This window comes from Patagioenas fasciata, chromosome 4 (assembly GCF_037038585.1).
Source record: "Patagioenas fasciata isolate bPatFas1 chromosome 4, bPatFas1.hap1, whole genome shotgun sequence".
NCBI classification, from domain to species: Eukaryota; Metazoa; Chordata; class Aves; order Columbiformes; family Columbidae; genus Patagioenas; species Patagioenas fasciata.
The window spans coordinates 78,417,948-78,444,196 of NC_092523.1; the positions used below are offsets into that span (position 1 = coordinate 78,417,948).

At 37.9% G+C, this 26,249-nt stretch overlaps 1 protein-coding gene across 4 annotated transcripts in view; it reads right to left on the bottom strand.

The window, feature by feature from the left end:
* Positions 1 to 26,249, bottom strand: part of BMPR1B (bone morphogenetic protein receptor type 1B) — a 203,302-nt gene that overhangs the window by 162,238 nt on the left and 14,815 nt on the right. For all 4 annotated transcript variants that reach the window (XM_065837456.2, XM_071808249.1, XM_071808250.1 and 1 more), the window contains exon 2: positions 139 to 209. The gene's annotated coding sequence lies outside the window, so the exon portion shown is untranslated. The remainder of the gene's footprint in view (positions 1 to 138; positions 210 to 26,249) is intronic.

The following is a 26,249-nucleotide window of genomic DNA, read 5'->3' on the forward strand; positions in this document are numbered from 1 at the left end:
TTATCACATATTGAACTTACTACAAAGCACAGAACTTGAAAAATATAACCCAAAATAAACAAACCCTCCATTGACAAACTTTCTATGAGCTCGTAATAATGAACAGTGTCTTATCTTTATCAACAGGTGCTGTCTTACCTTTATCAAGGAAAGCTGAAATGTCCCGTTCTCCTATTCAGCTCCCAAGAACAAAAGAAATGAACTCCACCCTGTGGGCAAAGAACATTTTTTTAAATGATTGGTGATATTCTAAAAGAAGGTTTAATTCATTACAAAATAATATAGACCTTCAAATTCTGGTACGATACTCAGCTAAAAATATAAAGATATCTGGAAAAAAGCTCACTGATGGCATATAGCTAGTTATACATTTACTACTTTATTTCAACAAGTAACATGGTAAGTGCTCCTATGATCTGCAGCACACTGGTAATGAAATATCATTAATACTATTTTACAAGGAAAATTAATTACATGTTTCTTTATTAGGACAGCTTCCAAGAGAAACTGGTAGCACTATAACCCTTTGTGCAACCTTTGACCCCACAGGTTTCCTTTACATCTTAACAGAATACAATAAAGAAGAAGAATAAAATATAATAATACGGTGCACATTACTAAAAGTAATTTCAGATGCTCTAATAATTTACATATCTTATAGACTAAGGATCATCACTCCTCCCTGTTGCAACACAACCCCAAATGCTTCCATGGGAGTAGGATGGGATTTGCATGGCAAAAGATGCCCTAAGTCTTAGGGTGACATCAACAGTCTCATAAGCAGCAGAGAGATCGAGATTCATTTATTCTGAGACGCAGCCATAAAAGCTTTACTGAAGTCCTCAGCAAGAGCAGTTTCAGTCAAACCCAAAGAACTGAAGACAAAGCTGGAAAACCATTCACAAAGGCCAGAAGCAAAAGAGAAAAAGAAGATGGAGCAATAGCTACAGAAGGATGATGGTGATGAAGGCTGCTAGAGAATGAACACATTACATCCTTGTATTGTGAGGAAAAGCTACTTGAACAAAAGGTACAAGAGCTCAGAGGTGAGGAAACAGGATGACCAGAGCTTTTGTTTCTTTACTCTTTCATTAACTACTCCATTATCACACTAGAATGTGAAGCAGAAATTATTCATTTGGACAGCTTCCCTAAAATCTTTACAATGTCACTGCTTATCTTATCTGAAGCAGTTTTACATATATCAACACCAATTCAAAAGTTGCAGAATGGCTCCATTTCACTCCTGCCTCAAAGAGTGGCCAAATATTTATCATTTCATTCACAATACTGGAACAGCTAGAAACTTTGCAAGGGCAGAAATACAACTGACTTGCTGATTATGGCCCAATTCAAGTAGCTGTCCTTGTTCCTACAGCAGTTTTATTATTCCACACTTGTTATATTCTGTTGTTTGAAAGGAAAAATTAATGCTGTTTGCTATTAAAGAAAATACCTAGGTAATGCCACTAATCAGATGCCACACCTATATATATATATATAATTTCTTCTAATACGCAAGTTGCTTGTAATGATGTAGTTAATTCACAGTGTATGTTACTGGTTTTGTTTTTTCCAGGATAAAAGAAAATCTCTGAGCATTTTGCCCATACTAGTTCTGTGAATATTCATGTATAGAACAAACCACTGAAGCGGGTTGTAATCATTCAGTTTTGCTTCTAACTAACAGCTTCTGGTGCCCAAAATACCGGTGACACTGGCAACGTGGAAGCCCTGGTGCACTCATAATATATATTTCAACTTAGATTAAAAGTCAGAAGAATTACTGATTTCACTCTTGCCCTTAATCTAGGTTTTATTATTATTATGTGTAATTTAGAGGAGATGCCTAAAGAACAAGTGTCTCAGTTAGGTATTGACCATATGTTACCTGTATGTGCTGGGTTAAAATGAAAAGATATTTCTTCATTTTATTATCAGGAAGACAGAAAAGCCTAGAATGAGTAATAAAAACAATACATAAAAAAAATAAGCAATACAATTGATGTTGTGGACCAATAAAGCTGTGATATGACATCCATGGGTCTGATCTCAGAACTGATATATAACCAATACAGGAGGCAAAGAGGTCAATGACCATTAAAATGTGAAGAGAATTCTGGTAACATTCTCTCTAAATTGCGTCCAAAACACCCGTAATCATCAGCTAATTTATTATTCCTCATAAACCCTGCAAGAACAGAAACAAACTTAACACTGGCTGACCCAATTCATGAGTAAACGGGTATTATGGCAATAAAAAGCTGGGAAACACTAAAGTAACCAGTCCTGTTTCATAAGATCAGGAAGCTTTTTACCTCAACTGATATTTGTTTTGACTGCTTAAACCAAGCTAAATAATATTCTCATCAATTTCTCAGAGCTCTTTCAGAGCGAGGACCCAAGGCCCTTTCCCCCTCCTGCAATTTGCAGGCAAAAGAAGAGAGAGAAGCACAGATTGGAATAATTACACACACAGTTTGGGGCTAATTAAAAAAAATTACTCAGAATCAAGAGTTTTTAAAATCTATGTAGAAAATTAATAGATGCCATAAGAAAGTTTCTAAGGGAGACAGATTATAGAGAAGTATTACAGCTTAAGGAATACGAGAAATATGACATTTCACTTGATGCAGCCTCTGCGAGGCAAAAAGACGGAGCCCTCAACAGAAAAGTCTATGAAATTTTTTTGTAATGTATGTAAACATGACATATTTATATATGTAGTTTGAGTGTAGAAACCCAGGTAATTTTTCTGGACATCAGTTTTCAACAGTGGCTTCAGTTCTCAAATTATACAACGTTATGATAGAATTAAATCCATTTCAGGCATTTGCAGTTGTCTGTACCTACAAATTTTATCAGAGGAAAACATAGCTGCAACACAAACAAAAGTAAGCATGTCATTCTAATAGAAAATAAAATATATTAACCTGAAACAGAGTAAATTCTTCACCTCCTGTTAGCCTACGTGGTTTCATAATAAGACAGGATCAGATATACCAGTTTTGCTAAGATTGGGGCAATATCAAGTTTGTGATTTTAAACTGCTGTATCAGTGAGACAAGCAGAAGGCTTTAAATAAATGAAAATAAATAAAAAGAAGATTCAGCAAAACAGTTGAATTGGCACAAACGTTCAGCTGAGGTGAATGTTTTTCTATACTTACGGCACTGCAAATTAGTGTTGAGAGATTCTCATTAAAAAAACCAACAGGTGTATGCAAAGAAGTCCTTGTCTTGCTTATGCTTTCCCAAATCCACCCATCATATGCTTTCCCTGCCTATGGCTTCCCGCCATACAGGCATTCACACACTGAGCCCCCTTTGCTCAGTATTAGAATGACACGCACCTATTTAAGTAGCCAGTATGAAACCTGATCCATTTGTTTTCAACTGAAATCCACCAAAAAAAAAATCAGACTGACTTTTGGAAGAAAACATTCAAATATTTTCTCAGTATGAAAAGACTAAACTCCGCCCTTCCAGTCTGAAAAGCGAAAGAGCAAAGGAAAACAGCGGAGTTCCATTCCTAGGGTTACAAAGAGCACAGGGAATTTGGCTTCAAGTACCTGCTGCGACTGTTCCCGTGGCACACAAGTGTCACAAATCAGATGTCTGAGGAGTAAAGTTTAACTCAGAATTCATCAGACTAGGTCAGATGATTTATCCCAGGATTAACGAGATGCAACATAATCATAAACAAGTGAGATGAGAAGGGCTGCCATTGCTTGGCATTGGAAGGGATTCAATTGTTGACTTTTTGGCGGTTTGGGGAGGAGGTTGTTTGTTTGTTTGGATTTTTGGTTTTGGTTTTGTTTGGTTTGCTCAGTTTTTGTTATTAGTTTTCTTTATTTTGCTTTTAAAACAAATTATAGATTTTTTCCATTGCATAAATCTTTGATATTTGAAAGAGTGATAAATAGCTTCAATATATAATTAATAATCCACTTAGCTTCAAAGGATTTTACTGCCTCCCTATCAGCAGAAATGCAGTAAAATTGTACTTGTTCCCACTTACTTCGTGGAAAAGAAACCAAGAAACTAAACAAATGTAATCGCTTTAAACAAAGTCAGCTTTAGAAGGTTTTCTACAAAGTTCGAGTACAAACAACATGAGGCAGTATAAATATCCCTTAAGTCTACGTGGCTCTATTGAGACTAATCAGTTGTCAATATTAGAATACTGTGTAGTGGAATTAATACTTGAAACATTCTAGTGTTGTTTTAACTCCGAAGTAGAGGAGAAAAAGCGCTAGAAAAATCATGTGTGTTGACGTTATGAGTCATCTATTCATACCTTTTTAAACTAACTACCAGCATTACTTTGAGGTGGGTAAATTCAAGGGAAGGGACAGTAAGCACAATTCAAAGGACTAAGATTAACAAAGTAACCATGGCTTCCACCTGCACTTTGCAACTGGAAATTCATGGCCAGCCTCAGCGCAAACTGAGCCCCAAAGAACTATTTAGTTCTTCGCACACAAACTGGCTGACGTTCATGATAGAAACGCTGTGTCTGTGCTGCTACATTTGCCACATGGAACTGATGGAGACTTTATTAGAGATGTCGAAAGGAGCCCTGGGCTATGGACTGTAAATGAGAGCACTGAGTGCTCCGTGAAGATGACACCAATACCTACACCCAGGTACGTTTGGGAAGGCAGAATAGAAAAATACAGGATGCTGGTGACAAAAGCACATATGTGTATTTCCAGTGCAGCAATTTAAATCCATTACAGCTTACTGTGACTCCCGTGGAGTCTCTTTAGTAATTTCTTCTAACATATTGAAGAGTCTGATCTTTTGATAACCAAAACAGTCTTTCAGCCTTTCCTTAAAAGCTGATTTGCCATTCTTGGTAGTGCTGCACTTTCTTGTGAATTGCAAAATCAAAAATTGGATGAAAATCCTGGGAGAAGCCTTTAACTATTAACTTATTGCAGAAGTGTTTAATGCATCGATCTGTGTGCTTCAATGTGTGGGTTTATTTTTTTTCCCACAACAGAATGATACAGGTGAACCATATTATTTTTTTAATAATTATAGCAGAGAGTTTTTCTGAATTAAGGGTTGTCCTAGCCATTTCTCATCCAACTTTTGTAGAAATTGAGCTAATTGACTGCTGAGGATTTAAATTCAGGCATATTTTGGGTTATTATGGACTGAGTAACCTGATGTGGGTGGAGATGCCGCTGCTTTTTGCAGGGGGGGTTGGACTGGATGACCTTTGAAGGTCCCTTCTGACCCAAACTGTTCTATGATTCCATGTATATTTGAAGTGCATTTTCCCCACCTCCCATGGCTGACATGTAGTGTGCAAGTGGGACCCTCAGGACAGTGGTCCAAAGAGGAATTGTAAGCCCAACCCCTTCTTGTCTCCTGCATCATAATGTGACATCCACCTGAAATACATAGATGATCTCAGACCCATCTTAACTTGCTCTGCAATGGTCAACCATTGTTGGTACAGTAGGTCACAAGTATGGAATGCCTATTAAAACAAAAACATATTTATTCTATAAAGCAAACTTCTGAATTGTTTCTGGGTGTGCCTCCAGATTGGAAACTTCTTCCATCAAAACAATAGGATTACACCACCAGTGAAATATGTTTTAATATTTACCCAAACATATGGTAAATCCACCATGAAAGAAATAGCTATGATGGGAGGTTACAAAAAAACGTTATGAAACTTGAATTTTTATTCTCCTTTTAATAAGTAAGGCTAAAAATGTAAATAGCGAGAAACACCCGCAGGAGATAGAATTACAGGTCATTTCAGGCTGATGCAGTAAAAACCAACAAAGCTAAAGCATTCAGCATAAAACTCAGAGTTATTTCTAAATCCTTCCTTATGCATGAGGTACTATTACCATTTTAACCAAGGAAGAAGATATATTCTCTCCTATTTTCAGGAAAACCAATCCGCATGCGAAAAACGGTAACTCGACAAACTTGCTTGAGGAAATCTCACACTAGTAGTAAACCACTGGAGTAAAAAGTCATTTGTGAACCAAATGGTTCAAATGGCAAAACTGCACCTCGCTACAGCACAAAGCAAGTTACTTATTCACTGCAGTAGAAAGTAATTTGTGAAGTGAATCACAGAGCATGTTTCCTCTTGCTTTCATTTGGCTAAGTAACAATCCTAGGTTTTGTGCGTGTAATTGTTGTATATGTGTAAATAAATATATATGGAAATGGTATGAAGCTTGGGAATGATTTGAAGGCTTTATGCCAAGGAAATATTGCATAAGCAAGAAGAGTGTATAACATTACCCTTGAATAATTAAGGGTCAGAGGGTCAGCCCACGCCTCCAGACCTTTTCCCTAAACGAGGTGACTGCAGTGACCTCCTCAGAACCGCCTGCCTTCTGCTGCATTTTTTGCCCATCTCTGCTCCAGGTTTTCCACGTGGTTGGAATTCCACAGATGGTCCCCATCACCCCCAAAGAAATGCTCTTTCCAGACGAATTCCCCGGAACAGGACTTCATTTCTTAGACAGCAGAAGGTATATTTTCCAGAAACTCATGGTTCCCAAGAGCAAAACAATTGGCTAATACTTAATCATTCTATAATCTTAGAAAATCTGGTAGCAGTTTAAAAACATTTTCACACACTGATGTTCCAATAAATGTTTCTGACCAGCACTTGATACCTGTACATTAAAGGATTTGGGTGTCCCTTCTCGTCATTTCAATATGAATAGCATATTCTTAATAAAGCTTATGCCGATATAATGCATCTGAAGTCTTAATCAACTAATTTAAACAGGGTATTCTAATATCCTTTAATAAACACATAGAACAGCCAATAATTCAATAATCCAGTCTCTCCTTTATCTTACATTTTATTATATTTGTTGATGTTAATCACTTGCTAAGTTTATTTCCTTCAACCATGGCCTCTATGTTTCTCAAAGTTCCTTTAAAATTGCTGAAGCAGAAGACGACTTTATGCCATGAAGATAAAAGGAAAGATATTTTTGTAGATAATTTCCCAGCTGAAGTGTCACACCTCAATAAACACAGCTGTGCCCATAAACGCTCTGCATGCCATCATGGTTTAGAACGACACCTACACATATACCCTGTGGCAAAAATAATCCATGTTTATCACAGAATGTTTGCATTCAGGTTCCACGTTTAGTGATCCTTTTCCATGATTTCTGCTTGCATCTCTGGTTGAATGCTCTAATTCCTGCATTGTGCATCCATTCTAAACAAGAGGCAAAGCATAGATTTCTTCCTTAAAATAAATTAGGCATAATTAATAATAGAATAATTATTACAAAGAAATAAGTTGTATCCTCTCTGTACAGAGACACATCTCTCATACATACTAAGTGGACTTACTGAGCATGTTTATCAGGAAAGAGATGAGAAATCCTGTAACTCAGATGATACAGAAATGTATATAAGGAGAATCTTTAATTTCCTACATTAGTATAATACTTTAAGAGGAAGTCATCAAAGAGAGGTAAAAATGAATAGAATGAGAATAAAGGAACTCTTGATTTAATAATTGATTTTTAATCTCCTTTGCATTTATACTTCACTGACCTTAAAAAATGAATGTCATTTTCACTGCCTGTTTAAACCACTGAAACAAACATTAAGTCTCAACCAAATTAAAACAGGATTTTGAAGCAGTGAAATAGCTCTACTAAAGATACCTCATGTGAGTGGTAAAACAGATTTATCCAAATGCTCTTAGATTCAAAACTAAGTTGTTGAATAAAGAATTTTCTATTAGAAAGGTTTATTCTAATTGTGGTTCAGATTTTGATACATTTTAGTTCACTGCCCCAAAACCTTCCCAGGATCTTCACCGAGCATAAGCACCCTCATCTGCACCTTAAAACACAATTTGTTGAACAACCAAAAAACCAATAATGGATATATGAAATTGGCACCTGCTGAGATTTTTAAATCATAGAATAGTTTGGGTTGGAAGGGACTTTCAGAGGTCATCTGGTCCAGCCCAGGATGGTTGGAGGAGGAGGACGGCAAAGGACTCATGGAAAGTGACCCAACAACAAGTACGTCAGCACCAGTGAAGCCTGGAAAGAACCTGCCAAGTCACTCCTACAAGATAAGGAGATTCCAAGCTTTCCTCTAATGCTAAATTTAAGTTTTCTGTTGAAGATTCAGTCTGTGAAAATTACGACGGGAACTGCTGAACACTTTTTCTTCAAATGTCAAAATTCAAGTTGCCTCAAAGCCAATGCATTTCTCTCTTTCTAAAGAAACACACCAAATAAAATTTTTAAAGGCAGCTCACTTTTAATTAAATGTTTTACTTAAAAAACATCAGAATTACTGCCAATCTTGAATCTTTAAATAAGATTAAAGACTCTACTTCTGCTAAAACAATCTTCATGTTTCTAGACTTTTGATTTTTACCTTTTCAAACAATTTCGGCAATGCAGACGGACAAGCGATTTTTCTTCATTTCCCCCACTTCCATTGTAGCTGACTCAGGCTTGATTTCAAATGTCTGCAAAATATATTTGGTGTCTGGACTACTAATCCACAGAGATTTCTTTTTCAACTTGTTTTCTTGGAAGGTGAAGGAATCAATGCTATTACTGTTATTTTCAGAAAAACTGATAGAAGTTCAAAGACTACTGTTTTGTTTTAAATAGAGCCAGCCTTTGAAATTCAATTACCTGCCAGTGGTCTCTCTGAAATTCCTTTTTAAGCAGTTCACATAACACATCGAGTAATAAACATAAGGCAAAACTCTAGCAAGTATGAAAAGATAGGAAAACACCCACATGCCATTCCAGCCTGTTTCAACTTACACTTACAATATAAATCAAGCATAAGGTAACAGTAGCTTAACTAATTCTATTAATCTCTATGAGTAAGCATTTCATTTGGCCATTTTCACATCCTGTAATTATTCCAGAGGAAACGCAGGTTAAAGGTTCAACTAGCACTTAAAATGTCTCCTAAAGCATAATTATATCTACAAGACTTAGCCTGTGGGTAAAATTGGGAAATCTGTAACACAAAGCATTTTTCTCACATACACTGTGGAGTCCAATTATTCAAAATACTTTCTTTTTTTATAATTAACACTCAGTTCTATGTAAAGTGTATCTCAAAATGAAAAGCTATCTGCAGCCTGCATGATTTGGGCCACGGAATGTTGTTATTCAAATAGGATAAATGCTTCAAACAGGATGAGTTCCGTCTTCAAGTTCACTCAAAGGAAGCATCAAAAATGTAAAAGTCAAGTGCTCAGTTCAGTAGGGGATTGAAATCGGGGATCATTGCAACAGCACAGCCCTGTTTGTTAAATGGAAAAACATGGTTTTGCACAAACGCAAAACACCTGTTTGCTTTTCAGTGGCTTGTTTGTGGAACAGAAACCCATTTACAAAGATGGGAAGAGAGCCCACAAACTGCGTGTCATGATGTACCTGTTTAGATAAACTGTGTTCTTAGTAAGAAAGAAAAACAAAACACCAAAAATCTCCATAAACTGAAATTGCATACAGTGGGAAAAGGCTGAGATGAGTATCCAAAACAGGCAGGAATTCAAGTCAAGTAGATAATTTACTACACAAGAATCTTGCAATTCTTTTATCTAGAGTCATCTAATCTCCTTCTTCTCATTAAATATGCACAATGAGTACTATATAGAGTACTCATTAATTTGAAACAAAAATATATTCAATTAATTTGCCACCAACAATTTATAAGAGACATAAACAAAAGGCTATTTGTTTCCCATTATTAACAAGGCTCTGATTTTACTCAGCTATGGCCTCTGATTTTGGACGTGAAAACACCAATGGGAGGTGTTGATAATGAACTTTGTAAGCACCAATTCAAAGTCTGGTTTCTGAAAAACAACTACTTCACAACTTATTGCAAGTGGTGCAATTGACGGAATCTGGCAAGCAAGTTCCAAGGTTTTAGTTAAAAAAGAATACGCAACTTGAAAAAGACATGAAAGGGACGTTAATGTTAAAAACGTTAACGTTAATGTAAAAAAACACCAAGCTCTCCAATTAGTAAACAGTGGAATTAGGACTGTTCAGGAAGCATGAGTTCATTCTCATATGTGTTCAGTGTAATGGCTTTGCTCAATATTGTATATATTAAAATATAATAAAAAAATAAAAAGAAGAGTCTAAAAAAATCACTGTACCACCAGATACAAAAAGACACTATTTAAAATTTGGAGAGTTTCATAACATACTACCTAACTACTATAGTGTCAAGCTGAAACTTAAATACAAACCAAAATGTCCGTAAGTATTGAGGAAGAATTTTGGTTTACACAAAGTTTCCTTTATTTATTTTTAAAAACATTCCACAGTTTTACTAAAAAGCCCCCAAACCACCCTAACTGGTTTTGACATATTTTTAGAGTTCTCCCACTGTTTTCCTTTCCTTGGCAATTTTTCTTCAGAGTTGCATTAACATCTCACTCACCAAAGCAGACAGCTAATGGATCTCTATAGTTATCTGCCAAAGGTGGGAGGAACCAAAATACAGGCAACAGAACAAAGCCCAAGATGTTTTATATTTCAAACACTCTTCCTGACCATTTTGACCTTCCAGCATCCAGAGCTACAACGATATCAGAGAGCATCTTAAAAGGGTTCCCCAAGTACCTTCTAGAAGATAAAACATAGAGCTGTATGTATTCAGGAAGATAGCTCTTTGCCACTAAAAATAGTTTTCTGACTGTTTCTCACACAACCCAGTTTATATTGATGATATCTAGGGGATGGAGAGAGAAGGGAAAGAGTAAAATGTGGTTTCCCCAATTCCAGTCTCAGGAAATGATGGTCAGCATTTAAGAGCAGATGACTCCAAGGTCTCCCTGACTATTCAGTGCTACGGGGCAAACTTTACACAAGGACTAACTTTGCTCACACTGTTCTGCACTCTACAAGGTACTAATCTCTTTGTTAACACTTGGTATTCAGGTCTTCTTGTTCTACTTCTGTTTTCCAAAGGAAACTTTTAATCACCAATGTAATCCAAGCGCAGCAACAGAGCATGGGATCCTGTCCCAAATGTAGGTCTGGCTTTTCAGTTCAGAAACCTACTAGACCTATTCGCTCCCGCTTATCTTAAATCCTCTGATCACTGCTAAGATATTTAGTATCTTCAAACATACGGGTGTTTTTCTAACTACTTCTTTATAACCTGCAACTATAAAACCAGATTTCATACGGTAATTTTATAGATGAAATAAAAGCAAGCATCTGGTACCTTCTTAGATTTCATTTTTTCGAAGAGACCTGCTCATCTGTAAAATTTTGTCCTTTGCAGAATACTTCAAAATATATGGTTTCATTTACAGAGTAAATGAACACTTACAGTGTTGCCTCATCATATGGCGATGCAAACCCTACACATCTAAGCCTACAATCCTGTAATACATTTTGACACTGGTGAAATTCCATTACAAAGAAATCAGGACAAATATTACTATAAGGACATGTGGCAGAGTAACAGCAGGCGTACCACACTGACAAGGCTTTTCTGTGAAACAACAATGGCTATTATTGGTATTAATTACTCAAATAAAAGCAAAACATGGTTGTCAGGTTGACTTGTTCAGCATTTGAGAACAGTTCTTTTGGTTTAAGCCACTTCTCACACAGCGCATCCAGAACATTGCAGTCCCAGAAGCAAAAAAAAAATCACTGCATTCCACTTTTTAATAATTCCTCATGCTTTAAAATTGATTTCTTGTGTTTCCTTCATGTTGTGTAAATGAACACATACAGCCAAACATACGCATAAATGGCACAGAATTATGAAATGAACACAAATAAGTACATAACTTTTACAAATCTTGGTTTTGACTTGCCTTCATCTTATTAATGTTGCAAGGTGAAAGACTCAATATTTAAATTGTCTATTTCACCTAAACATTCATCATAGGTTCCAGAACATAAGCCATTAAAGACATTGTAAACCAAGCATATAAATCAATGGTATAATTTTTTTTTTAACTACATAAATTAGTATTTCTGGATAAGAGTATGTCTTCTGTGGTATGTGAAGTGATAGTTTAGCTGTTGCTATTAGCTCACTCTCTGAATATAACTTCCAGATACCCACATCATATGATTTGAAATGATCCTCAAGAAGTTATTATCAATTTGACATTTACACTGGTGCCATTAGTGTTAATTTTCAGTTCTCATTCAGATGGACAAGGATTTTAACCTAATAATTACAATAATAAATAGGCTACTAATACTAATTATAAAAGTAATCATGATTTTAATTAACATTACTATTATATTAAATGTAATTATTACAAGAGTAATGATCAGTACAACTCGTCCTTGCAATTATAGAGGCTAGACCTGATTCTGTGTTATGTAAATGGTACATTTTCTGTGCATTTCTAACAGTTACTTTTTCTAAAGACTGGAGATTCAATGACTGAATTTAAAACATTTGGCCCTATTGTTTTTACTCACCTGGCTAAATAAATCCTGGTTCCACAGAGAACAGAAGAATTCTGCTTCTTTATTATCAACTTCCTCTGTGATACGTAAAGTGCTTTTTAAAATACTGCCAGGCACTAAAACCAGATTTAGCATTTTGTTAAAACAGGAAGACTTGTAGTAGATGAGCTCCCTGTCATCCATCCATTTCCAGCTGTTTTTATTTATATTACCAAACTTTCCAGATGTCATGCTCTTCATCTTTTCTCCCCGTGAAACAACAAACTACGTTCCTCTTGCAAGCTCTGTATACCTACCATTATATTTAAGCGTTAAAATAATTTTTAAATGACAGATGTCTTAAATTCATATTTTCTGTAGAGATTTCCAAGACCAGCATTCACCAGTTCTCTCTTGCAAACTACCTAACAAAGAGAGAAAGCAAAGGGTAGCGTGCACTTGTGGATGCAGGGATGTGGGTGTTAGGAAATAAAACTAGAGGTAGTCTTGCCTCCAGTGAGCTATTTATACACCTTGAAGGGAGGAGAAACAAAGAATAAAACAAATGCCAGACCTGCAGGTGTGCTAACAAATTAAAACTGGAGCAGGAAAAGAAAAGATCTGCTATATCCTCTCAACCTCTGCTTCACCTCAGCACTCTCTGTGATGCAGCCTTTATTCTAAGGAGAGTAGCTATGCAGTCAGTCTTACTCGTGAACATGCAGTGAATGTCTACACAGGCTGGCTTGACCCTGCTGCCCCAACCAGTGCTAGTTGGCCCTAATTACAGGAGCCCAAAACTATCTTAAGCTATTAGAAGACAGAGAAGTGAAAAGTACTGACTCCTTGATTGACCACAATCACTAATTTGAAAATAGCCATTACTTGCAACTGCAAAGTATTTCAACTGTAAAAAAGTTTTCAACAGTACATGGTACTGTCTTCTGGCTTCTCAGGAAAATATTGAAGAAAAGGTCATTCAAATAATCTGTGTTTCTCTACCTATGTCATTTCTCTCAGTACAAGTCACTCTAATGCAATAGAAAAGGGAATACCTGTGTTGTCATGTGGTCTGCATCAAACACATCAGAATCATAAACGCATCCTTAACTCACCAAATAGTATTTTATGTCTGTACATGTTCCATCTGGATGTTTCCATATCCAGTAAAAATGCTGTTCCTTTATGAACAACAGAAATTTTAATGTTATGTTACACAGTTCCTTAAGAGAAGGAAGAAATTGAGTCACGTAGGTCAGATGTTAATATTTTAAATACACTATATAGAGCTTTCCACAGAAACTGCATAGTATACATTTAAATTAAAAAAGAAAAAATGAATGTATATAAAACGCGATGTAGATATGAAAAAGTTCATGTCACAAGGGATGCTTTTGGAGATTAAAGAAAATAATCAAGTTTCTATGGTTTGTGTCTGCTAAATGGAACAGCGTACTTTTATGACTGCAATCAATTTGTTTTCCTAAGAAAAAGAGCAAACAGAATGGAAAGATCATCACATCCAAGACTCATACTTGTTATGGAGATACTCTGAAGTAGAACAGAGCAATCTCACGGATACAAAGCAGCCAGGCAACATCACACATTCATAGCAGGGAAACAAAAAAGGTCTTGAGAACTGAAAAATCAATACATTGCTCAAACATAGAAACTCAAAAGATCATCTTGTGAAACACAGGACTCCACAGAAGTGTCCTGGCAGAAGGGGTCTTAGGTTTGGAGTTTACTATAGCTCACAAATGCTTCTTCATAACCCAAAGGGACCTCTAGAAAAAGGTTGATGTTAAGTATAGCTTGCGGACAGATTTTATTGCCTTAATGCATCTCTTTTGTGATTAAGCCTCCAAATACCGCACCGAGAATTTAACCCTTTTGCTTTACTAGAAGAAAGCTACTAGTTCTTCTTCTAAAAATTGCTTGCTAACTTAAGCTCCACTGAGCAGGCAGCAAACACTTTGCCTAAGGCAATAAATCTAAAACCTGTTATGGCAAACCAATCAGACTTGGGATCTGAGAATCTGAGCTGTGTTTCCTACCCAGCTCCAAAAGGCAATTTGCAGGTTGGTATTACCGGCTCACAAAGTTAGGAGAAATATACCTGTGTGGGCTGACTACTTGAAAGACCTTGTCATCCTACACAAATTTTTGCCTCCCTGCTTAATTTCTTCACATATTTCCCCAACAGCCTTCCCTACCTTTCCCATAAGGAATAAAAAGTAGCCTCTTATAAACCAATTAGAACTCCCAATTTTTCCCCTCCTTGCATATTGTTTCCCATGCTTTCTTGTTAAACTATACATTCAGCATACCTATACAGTATCATTCACATACACATCATATGCTATGTATACTTATATGTAAAGTATACATGCAGTAAATACATCCTCAGGCATGTAAGCAAACAGACTGCACACCTGGTTCCAGCAGAGTTTGGCCAGCCCCAGTAACTTCTCTCTGGTTTGCTGTAGCAATACCAGGTTAAATGATCAACTGTCCGTTCACAGGAGGTAAAGATCCAGCCCTTGTCCATAAATACAACTTGTAGAGTGAAGAGTTTTTCCCCATCAGCAACCAGATCTCTTTAAACCAAAGCATGCATGTTTTGCAGGGCCAGAAGATGAGAAAAGCACTGTTGACACAAGAGATACCCTTGCAGTCAATTTCAACCATGTAACTCCCTTCAACAGTTGCTAAACCCTTTCACTGAACCTTATTAGAAACAGAGCTCCCTTAGCACGGGGGGGAATTAGAGGGTTTCTGCAGTACATTCACACCACAACGAGTTGTACTAGAGCAGCTATGTCCTGAAGTGTTTTCCATGGTCTTTATATTAAAGCAGCTCACTTTACAGGTCAACGCTCTGGCAAGATTTCTCCTTGGCGAGCCTTGCAGCTTCCACAGTGGCAGAGTGAAGTAGCCACAGCTGTACCAGCTGGACGTTTAATGCCGAGCACAGGTTCCCAGCAGCTTAAATAATACGAGTTCAGCGTAGCAGTCAAGCAAGTTAAGCGACCATGAGCAAAACAGGAGCAATTAGAGAACAGCTAGGGAGTGCTCAAATGTGTAACCAGATACTCTCACAGCCAATATGTATCAATACAGCGTATAAAAACATGGTCAAGCAGCACAGCTCTCTCCCTCTGAGTGTTATAGGTGGGTGGTCTTGCAATGAAAAGTATGTGTTAAATCACATCTTGTCCACCCATAAATGAGCCAGCCATAAACCGGCTCCCAACACTTAGAAATAGAAAGTGCTCCAATCAATGCTGCCAGTAACCTGAGTGACCCTGGAGAGGACATTTCTGGACAAGGTGACAGCTGATGATGGCCTTTCATAGGAAAGCAGCCCTGCAAGGGACCTCCTGAAAGACAGCTCTAATGCATGATTTCTTCCTTTCACATCAAAAGGGAAAACAAGGCTCTCTCCATACATAATAGTGGAACACTCTGTATCTACACATCTATACCCTGACAGCTGCTTTGCTAATAACATGGCATATTTTCTGCTATTCCTGATCCCATAGGTAATATGAAGCACTATTAACAACTGAACTACTGCAATAGGTCCTAAAGGAAAAGGTGAGAATGAATATATTCAGGTATAGGCAAAGTTCCTGAGTAATGAAGAACAAACAGTGTCTAGCAGAATGAATAAGTACTATTTGGAAGTAATTTTTATTTTAAATTGCATCTACCAGATTACTTGTTGAAAGAACAGATTTTCAGGAAAGAAAAAACATACAAAAAACCTTCTTCCTCTTGTACCAAAGGGATGGCAAGAGACGACAGACTGAACAAAAGTCAAAACGTAGTTGAAGGCCATGGAGGAAAATGGTCATTCTTCTGCCCTACAACTCTTCACCCTGTGATTTTCAATTTCTGGGAAACGTACATTTCTTTCACTGTCAATTGCCTTGTGCTTTTTATGGCTTCTTGGGTAATATTAACAGGTCAGTGAATTCTACAGGCAGTTTTAAAGAATGTTTACCAAGCTGTTTCCAAGCTGTCTGGAAAACGTGAATTACCCAATATGTGTTTTTAATTTAGGAATTTATAAAGCAAAAAATGGTATTTTCTGCTTTGAGATTAGTTAATGGATGTGAAAGAAAACACAGTAAAATTCAACAGAATTTAATAAGCTCAAGTTAGAAATAGATAATTTACATAGCAGAGCTCTAGAAACACTGGCACATGAAGAAAGAGGTGTTAAATAAAATATTTTAATACATTTCCAATATTGAAGGTGGTGTCATCTCATCACAAAATAGCAAATATAATAATTATTACTTGAGAAAGAAAAAAAATGCAATCTGGGCAAAGAAATTCCAGTTATTCTGATCCTAGCAGAATACAAGGCTTTAGGACAATTACTCGGAGGCAAGGAAAAATTCTTGAAGAGATGGAAGCAAATAGAGGAATATACTTTTATCTGCATTTCCAAAAATATGAACTCTGTCAGAGTAATTCAATGTATTTTTTAGATGTGAGCATCTCTAGTAGACATCATTTGCCTATGACTGCATGGCATATAAAGTACTCTTCAGTAACTCAGAAACAAAGGGGAAACTTGAAATGCATATCAGCAGTATGAACAAACTGAGTAGCTTATGGAATTTTTAAAAGGGAAAGCGTACACCATATGGAGATTATTAGTGCACTTTCATAAACATGTATTCAGAAAGTTATTTCATTTAGTACTTCTACCAATGAACTTAGCAATGAAGAAGCCCCACCAATACAAAACTACAACCTGCTAACATAATGCAGACACCTCAAAGACAAAAATGATCTGAAATTGTATCAGGAGTGCATCCAACAGAGATAGAAATCATTAGTGCCACTGTACGTGAGGTACAGCACATGAAAATCTGGCCATTTACACTCCAGGGAATACAACTGAATACAAACGAGTGGCAGAGGATGTTAGAGGAGTGGAGAATCTCTGCCAAAGAAGGAAACAAACATAAAACCAAAATGTGGAACAAAATTAGCCCAGGAAAACAAGTGGTGGGAGAATGACTGCTCTCTACAAGTGTCGATAGACAAAAGACCCCAGAAAAACTTGGCTTGCTGCACATGAACTTCCACAACTGGTTGCTCAGACTGGGAACCTGACTGCCCATACAAGTTTCCCATTTGACAAATTTGCCATATTAACTATACAGTTTCTACATGGTTACATGCAAAGCTGCCAAGAGCTCACATCCCCCTTACAGGGAAGTTTAAGCCCACTGAAATGAAGAGAGTAAGAAAGACAGAATCTAAATCCCAGACATCCAAATATTAAGAATTCCTAGAGAATTCAGACATACAATTCTGAAAATCTTCTGGTTGGAATCTAATATTCAGTTCTGTTAGATCCCATTGAATAACCAAGCTGAACTAAGCAAACAAGAATAAAAGCCTTTTTATCCCTCTTAATGTACAGAAGACGAGTCAAATTTGTCTGGCTGTGGTGCAAGCTGAATAACTTCTCTGTGAGACAGGTAGATATGACTACACCGTTTGTCCTCAAGAAACCCTTTATTATTAACAACAACAACAAAAACCTCACAAAACAAACAACCAAACCAAACAAACACACACAAACATCCCTTGAATAAGCAAACAGTGAAAAACCATCATATTGACTTGAACATATTAACCTGAAACTTATCACAACCTGTTCTAAGCAAGCCAATTCTGCCTGGTTTTACTCTGTTGTTCGTTTTTGTAAGTTACTCAGTCATCTCTGTTCAAGACCATAGCAGATGAATAATGCTAAAATATGTAGAATATTCCTTTACATAAATATGCAAGATGTAAATAATTTTATTTATATAGAAAATTTTCCTTCCAATAGAAAATTTCTTGGATTCCTACTTGAACCAAACAGAACTGAAAGCAGACTTGGCAGAGCAACTAACTGTTCTTCATAACAAATGGAAAGTAAGAAAATACTTGTAATTCTTTCACTTCCTTCCAGCTCTTGTTCAAAACCAGCTTATTAAGTACTTTTGCAGTTGCCCCAAAAGGAAAAGTAATTTAAACAATATATTGCAAAAACCTCTTTCAATATATAGTTCTTATTGATTTTGTCTCTTTGTTCTGTTTTATTGGACTTTAAAAAAAAAATAACTCTCTAAGGTCTACTGTTTAAAAAAAATCAACAATACAACACACACACAAACAAACAAGAAGATCCCTCTTCCACTCATTTAACTGACTTCAATTGAAAAGTCTTTAAGCATCGTATCATAGGCACCGCGGTGTATCTGCCAATGGTTGATGATTCCACAGATAGGTGTCCCTGGACAGCTATGGCACCGGTAAATTGGTGCCTGATCCTTAATACTGACATCAGTCCAGCAACTTGCCTGAACAGAGTTGGGCTGGGCTCTTAGTTTATGATATGCAGCTAAATAGTGTAGACTGAAGGGAAAATATATGTCCAGGAGTGGAAAATGTAAGGCTAATTCTCAACCAGGACTGAAGCAGATGTAGCGGAATGCACTCCTTCCTGGACATGAAACATGAAGGAAAACAACATGAAAAGTCAAAAAAGTGTTCTTTCTCCCTTCTGCTTTGGAAGAATGAGGCCTTCAAATGGTTCCTTGTAAATTTTCCCAGTCTATGTTTGCTTTTTCCATGAAGACTCAGGAAAAAGGGAAATACGCGGTGGCAACTGACCTGTAAGTTTATGTACCACTTGAGAGGAATTCCATCCATTCCTGTACCCTGGGTATTTCCATAGGTACTGAACAGAGAAGTTTGAACACTCTTAATTCATGTCTCCTTACTCCTCCTCCTGGACTTGCACCCTTTTCTCGAGAGACCAAGACCTCCACCACCTCACCATTATCAGAAGAAAGACTCAACACCACGAGTCAAGCACACTGTGGATGCAAATACAGTGAAAGGTTCATGTGAAGCATCATCTTCCCCTAGACAATGCTACAGGTTTACCAAAAAGAGGCATTTATTCCCTTCTGCTTGCACAAAACTTCTTTCAGGGTAACACTTTGCAGATGATGCTTAAACTGTGGTTTGTAGCTCCAACAAGTGCACACCTCCCTTATTCTCTCCTGAGCAGACTGACATAATCTACAATTCCCCAAAGATGTCATCAAACATTAAGCAACTCAAAACAACAGAAATTGAAACACGCAAATTAAACATGTTAGAGATACATTTCCCCTGCCTTGCCACTGCAAAGTTAAAAGCTCTGTCCCTGTAAATCTTTCATCCCTTGGACTTATGAGCCTGATTAAAAACACAAGACGAATCATAAAAAATAGTAGACAAAATCTGCTTTCTATTTGTGTAAGAAAATGCTGTCAAAAACACTGCAAAAAAAAATTTACATAACACTCCCTTGTATTTACTGCTTCTCTTATTTAACTGAAAACAAAAATTATACTCCATACATAAAAACGCTTATTATGTATTTTAGCCAGTTTCATTACTGTGTGGATCTACCACAAATTAAGACCTCAGTGCCTCAAGAAGGCCCAAAAACATTGCTGATGCTTTCCTTAAGACAAAGAAATAAACATAAACTGCCGGCAAAAGTAACTGTTGTGAAGTAATGTTCACTTTTTAAAAGACTATTTGTTCTTTCTCATATTAAAAATCAGATCAGTTCTGCCCTTGAAAAATTGGCAGTCTGACCAATTTTGGAGTCATTCTCAAATACTGAGCTAGAAGCAACTGCCATAGAAAGGTAGGAGGAAACTACCCAGGGTGCAGGGAGTATTTTTAACTTAACATTAATTTCCAAATTAACTGGAAAAATCTATAGGACTCCTGGCCAGTACTACAGTTCAGGGGAAGAACTGGTACTTAAACTGACAAATACTCACCAGTAAGACTGGATTCACTTTGTCAGATGCTCCAGTGCAGTCATAACCATTCAATTACTGACTAATGGAACAAATAGTAGTAGGACCAAACTACAGACTACTCATGTAGAAGAACTAAGAAGTCCATGTTTAGGCTTTATTGCTCATACAGTCTTGCCTAAACAATTCCTCTACCATTCTCACTCAGCCCTATACACTTGTATTTAAATAAATGGCGAGGAAAGAGATGAGTGATGCAGTGAACAAACTGCCTGTACGCTTGGGGCGAGCCTGAAAACGAGCTGAGCATTACAGTATGTGGAACTGATGGGCTTGGCAGGGCTATAAATGAAGCAAGAGAATCAAGAGAACAACGTGGCTTGAGAACAAAGGAAAACCAGATTCTGACAAATTTAGCTCATCATTCAGCAAAACAGAATAACAATTTACAGCGAGACAGCCGAACATGACAAGACAACAATCAAGACAGCATTTTGCCTTTTCCTAAGTGGAAAATGTAAACCCAGTACAGAAAAATCATAAGCTGACAAAATAATTCTCCTGATAACATGGTGTAATTCAGGAAGAGACGTTTTACAGGAGCAAGCTAGAAAGTTACAACAGAGGCAATTTCTTTGTTGTTTGTTTGAGGTTTTTGCTTTTGTTTTTGTTTCTTGGTTTTGTTTTGGTTTCTTATTTGTTTGGGGTTTCTTTGGTTGGTTGGATTTGTTGTTTCTGTTGTTGGTGGGTCTTCTTTCTTTTAATTTATGAGAATTATTGTGACATTATTCTTCAGTAAGGACCATTCTACTTTACCTTCACTCCTAAGATACAGAAACATTTCTAGTTAGGAATAGACAGCTAAAAATTATCTTTCTGTCAGCCTTGGTATCTTCCCCACTGACTTTGGCGTAATACTGGAACTCAGCTTCACAAAAATTAATACTTGAGTCTTAGATAAAGTGTTTTGTTTAACTAACATACACCCAAATAATGGAGCGCAAGATTTTGTGTACTTTAAGCTATATAAAAATGTGTGGTTTTGCTGATGGTAAAATAAACCGTCTTCTATTACCCTGAAGGCTTCATCGTGAAATACAAAGGGGCATATTTTCAGCAACACTGTGAAAATGAATTCTTCCTGAGCAAGAAGATATCAAAATTTACCTACAAAAAGGCACATCTGATGAGAAGTACATTAGTATTTGCTTGATCAATTACACACTTCCAACATGCATTTACCAGGTATATTGAGGAACATAAATTACTATCTCAACAAATCTCTTAGTCATGTGCTGATGACTTTTTTAGGGCAATCTAAAACTTGTCCTTCAGCTGAATTCCACCCGATCATTGCAAAATGTATCCAGAAGACAATTAAGATGCTTTGCTCTATGACTGCACAGCTAACTTAAGGTTTGTTAGCTCTCAAATTCTCACTTAGAGCAAAGTTAATAATTACAACAAATTGTGCCTTACATCTAACTGCAATGTATCCTGTCCATTTTTTTAAGGTAATATCATCCATAACTTCAGAAAATGGAAATCTGAGGCAACTATTCATACCTGAAGAAATGAGTCAAGAATACAACTCCATCATAGCTATACAACTAATTGAAATATGTGTCTGTCCATATGCATTTGACTAAACTTTACACCACATTTATGCTGTATTTGGGGCTCTTTTAGACTTCAAGGTGGGGGGGCTATGGTCCACATAGACAGTGTACAGCATTTGGCTCCTTCTGGGCGCTACTGGAAGCAAATAGGAACAATCTGATGATGCTTAACGAGGCACCCAGAATTGATTCAGCTTTCCCACATACACACTGATTTCAGAACAAAAGGAGTTTGAGACTGAGTACTTTTCAACTGGAGGACCTACAACCCATCATCATCAGCTCAGGAGGAACATTTCACCACCATGGAGTCACATTAAGGAAACACTAAGGATGTTTGGAGCATGGTGGGCAGGGTAAGAATAGGACTATGAAGCCAGAAAAAGAAATGTGTCTACTACTCATGCAGATTCAGAAGAGGAGAAAATGTAAAAATCAAACCGAGGTTTCTGGCTCCTCCCTGTAACTACAGAAGGATCCTTTATGGTGGAAAACAAGGAGACAGCTTTTTGCTGTCTTTGAAAAACTTTGGCTTTCATGTGAGGACTGGTCAGTGGTAAACAAATTCCATACTGGTGTGAACTGGAAAGGGACAACGTGCCAGGAGCCCTGCCTCCCAGCCAAGCCCATCTGATGCACAGATGACACTGAACAGGACTGAGACACAGCAAACACTCCTAACCTTTTATTCAGTGTATCTCCCAGGCTCCATGACCCACCATTGAGCAATGACCCACCACCTCTCCAAAGTTTTCCACTGAACTGCTCTTCAGAGGGTCATTTCTACCTTGCGCATGGCTCTTTTATGCCATAAGAGCACAAGCCGACCTGCAGGATAAACACAAAGCTGTAGCAAAGGATCAACAGCAACAAACTCTCCATTCCCAGATTTTAGTATAAGAACTACATGGGAGAACAAATAATCGGTGACATCTGAAAGTATTTTGCTTCATCTGATATCAATAGGCTTAACACACAGCCTAAAGCTAAGTTTCTCAAACAATCCTTTCTAACACTAAGCTCCATAATAAACAGTTAACAAAATGGACAAAAATGTTGGCAATCAACAAAATTCGGGGTTTTTTAATTAACAATTTATGGTGAAAAAAAAAAACAACCAAACAAACAAACTCAGAAAATACGTAAGGTTTTCTTAAGTTCTATTCAGTTTCTTCATTAATGCAGGATAGATCATGGTCATCACACTCTCAAAGCATAAAAAGAAAGACAAACGGGAAACCCTCTTCACCACCAGGAGAGGAGCTACGCTACTTTGTGGGGCAGAGTGTTATTGTACAGTAGCTCGTATGCACGTAATAATTTTGAAACGTGCTGACACGTCGCACACTACGCCAGACAAGTGGCTTGGCTATTGCCATATGCACTGAACGCCGGATTTGCTGAGTGTAAACACACATATCAGTGCTTCTATACCTTGAGATCGCAGAAGGTTGATGTTGAGAGTCCCAACTGACTGGATTAATTTTGTCTGCGGCCAAGCATAACACCGCTTTAGAACCTCACACTCTATCAAGGGAGAAAATTCTAATTGGATCTAACAAAGGGCTCACTGCTTCGGCACACGTGTTACAATAGTTTCCACATCGCATAAACTGTACTACTAAGGAGTATTATAAGAGGACATATTTTCAGAGCTCTGGAATAATGACACATTATACTACATGCTTTGCTTTCAAGTATACTGCTTTCAGGAAAGTATCATGTAAGTTACAAGTAATGCAGTTACTCAGGTAACAGCAGGTATGGTGAATCAAGGCTGGATTCAGACACTGTTATTGCCATTAATTTATGCTACACTTCACCAGGAAAGCAGGGTGGAAGATGCTTCACAATGAAAATATCAGAATCTTAATTAATGTGATAAAAGGATAGTGAAAAACAATCTAAGGAGTTGTAGGCTGGGGAAAGCACACACTTAAATTGGGAGCGGGGGGGGGAATAAAGTATATTTCAAACTCCCACTAAAACCATCTTTTCTGCCCTGTCTGGCTACCCCTTCTCTGTGATGGGCATCTCAGTTTTCCTGACTGAATGTGTACAGTACCAGAATTACTAGTTGAAAGCACCATGCTACTATTAAACCCACAATACTAATCCCATCAACTTTTCTTCACCAGTCAATGCTCCCCTCTCCTCCTGTGTCTCTCCCACCTGCTCTCCAAGTGGAATAAGCCTATATAAGCATCCCCTCTGCTTCAGCAACATAGGAGGAAAATGTTGGCAAAGAAGAGCATAAAAGAATCCCCCACAATCATTGCCCAAAAGGTTCAATGTTATAACAGTAGTCTGTAACATCTAAACACTTCTTTTTGGTAGGAGCACCAGGAAGGAGTCAGAGTTTATATATCATGTAGTTCCATTGTAATTAGTCTATTTTTTACCTACAGTCACTTTAGTTATGCTCAGAAATCGGATACAGTGGAGACCTGGGCCCATGCACTTTGCAAGCTAGACCCTATGGCTGAGGGTTGCAATGGGAAGCAAATGTATAGTGTGACAAGTCAGGTATCTGGAAGTCTGCAATTCGTGAGAAAACAAATGTCTAGCTGCAAGCAACTTCCAATAAATTAACAGGAGAATTTTTACATTATTTAGAGTCAACACCAGTGATTTATTCTCAGTAACATCTAACCTAGGAGCTCCCCTTATCTCCACACAGGGAAAGACGTTCCCAACCCCAAGACATGGTCCCAATTATGATGGGAGAAGAATACTGAATCAGACTGACCAGGGGAAGAAATGCAGGTACTGTAAAAAAAAAAGGTATGTTCTGCTAGGAATCCACACTCCAGCCACCCGCCATGGTCAGGGGTCACTGCCGCACCACGTAACATTATTCCCGTGCTGCGACCACTGGAATTTCAATAACGTGGACACATATGCAGGCAGACCAATAAACCTTGGGGATGGTGGGGGAGGAAAGGCAAAAAAGCACAAACAGCACACCAGAAATCTTCTGATTTGGCTCTGGAATGAAGCCACTGAAAATAGATCAGACCTTCATTTCGCATTTCCTTGCCCTTGTCCCTGCTAGCCCGCCAGCTGCCCAGCTCACATTCCCTGCCCTGCTGATAAAGAAATTGCATACTGGTTTTGGTTGAGATAGAGTTAATTCCTTCGTTATAGCTAGCACGGGGCTGTGTTTTGAATGTGCGATGAAAACACTGCTGATAACACAGAGATGTTTTAGCTATTGCTGAGCAGCTCTTGAAGCTCTTTTCTGCTCCTCACAGCGAGCTGGCTGAGGATGCACAAGGGATTGGGAGGGGACACAACCAGGACAGCTGACCCAAGGGATGTTCCTGGCCATATGTCATCATGCTCAGCAACCAAAGCTGAGGGTAGAAGAAAGAAGTGGGGGACACTCACAGTTATGGTGTTTGTCTTCCCAAATACCTGCTAGGTGTGGTGGAGCCCTTCTTTCCCGGGGATGGCTGAACACCTGTCAATGGGAAATAGTAAAAGAATTCCTTGCTTTGATTTGTTTGCCTGTGCAGCTTTTGTTTTACCAGCTAAACTGTCTTTACCTCAACCCATGTTTTCTCACTTTTTCCCTTCCTTTCCCCCCCCATTCTGCTAGGGGGCAGTGGACAAGTGGCTGCATAGGACTGAGCTGCCCAACAGGGCTTTCCCGCAGCAAAATGTCGCTACAAACCTTCCCATTTCAGTGTCTTGATGCAGCTACATCTCCCAAGAAGCAAATAACGAAAACACATGTGAAGAGTGCCATTAGCTCTGCCCACCCTGGCTAACACACCTGAGCAAAACAAAGGCTAAGAGGGTATTTGATGGCTTATCAAGTGAGGGGCAGGAACGCCCAAATTGCAGAGAGGAAAAAGCAGCGTAAATGCTAAGGGCAACATCAAGCATTGTGTATGAACCAGCTGTGATGATGTTCAGGTTGGAAGTGAAAGCGAAGGTCCTCATGGCTCCACAGCTCAGCATCAGAAACATTGTCCGCACAGGAGAACAGAGAGCAGACATTCAGCCTTTAGAAGAGGCAACTCAGTACTTGTACAAAAGGAACTGTATAATAGATGCAAAGGCAAGAGAACTGGAAAGTGACCCAGGAAGTCTCGCTGGCCCTTGGCCAGGAAAGACTGAAACAGAAGCACAGGGAACTCCTCTAGGAGATTCGAATTCTAGTCAGCTTCTCATCAGGATTCCTCAAGAGAGGAAGAAATTAATCTCAAAAGCTTATTTTGATGTTGGAGGCCCTAAGCTCTAGTAGAAGGCACCATGTAACCTCTGTATCTTAAATTATTCCTAAATAATAATAATAAAAATAAATAAAAAAGGAGTGGCAGCCTTACAGAGGTTGAACAGGTATTT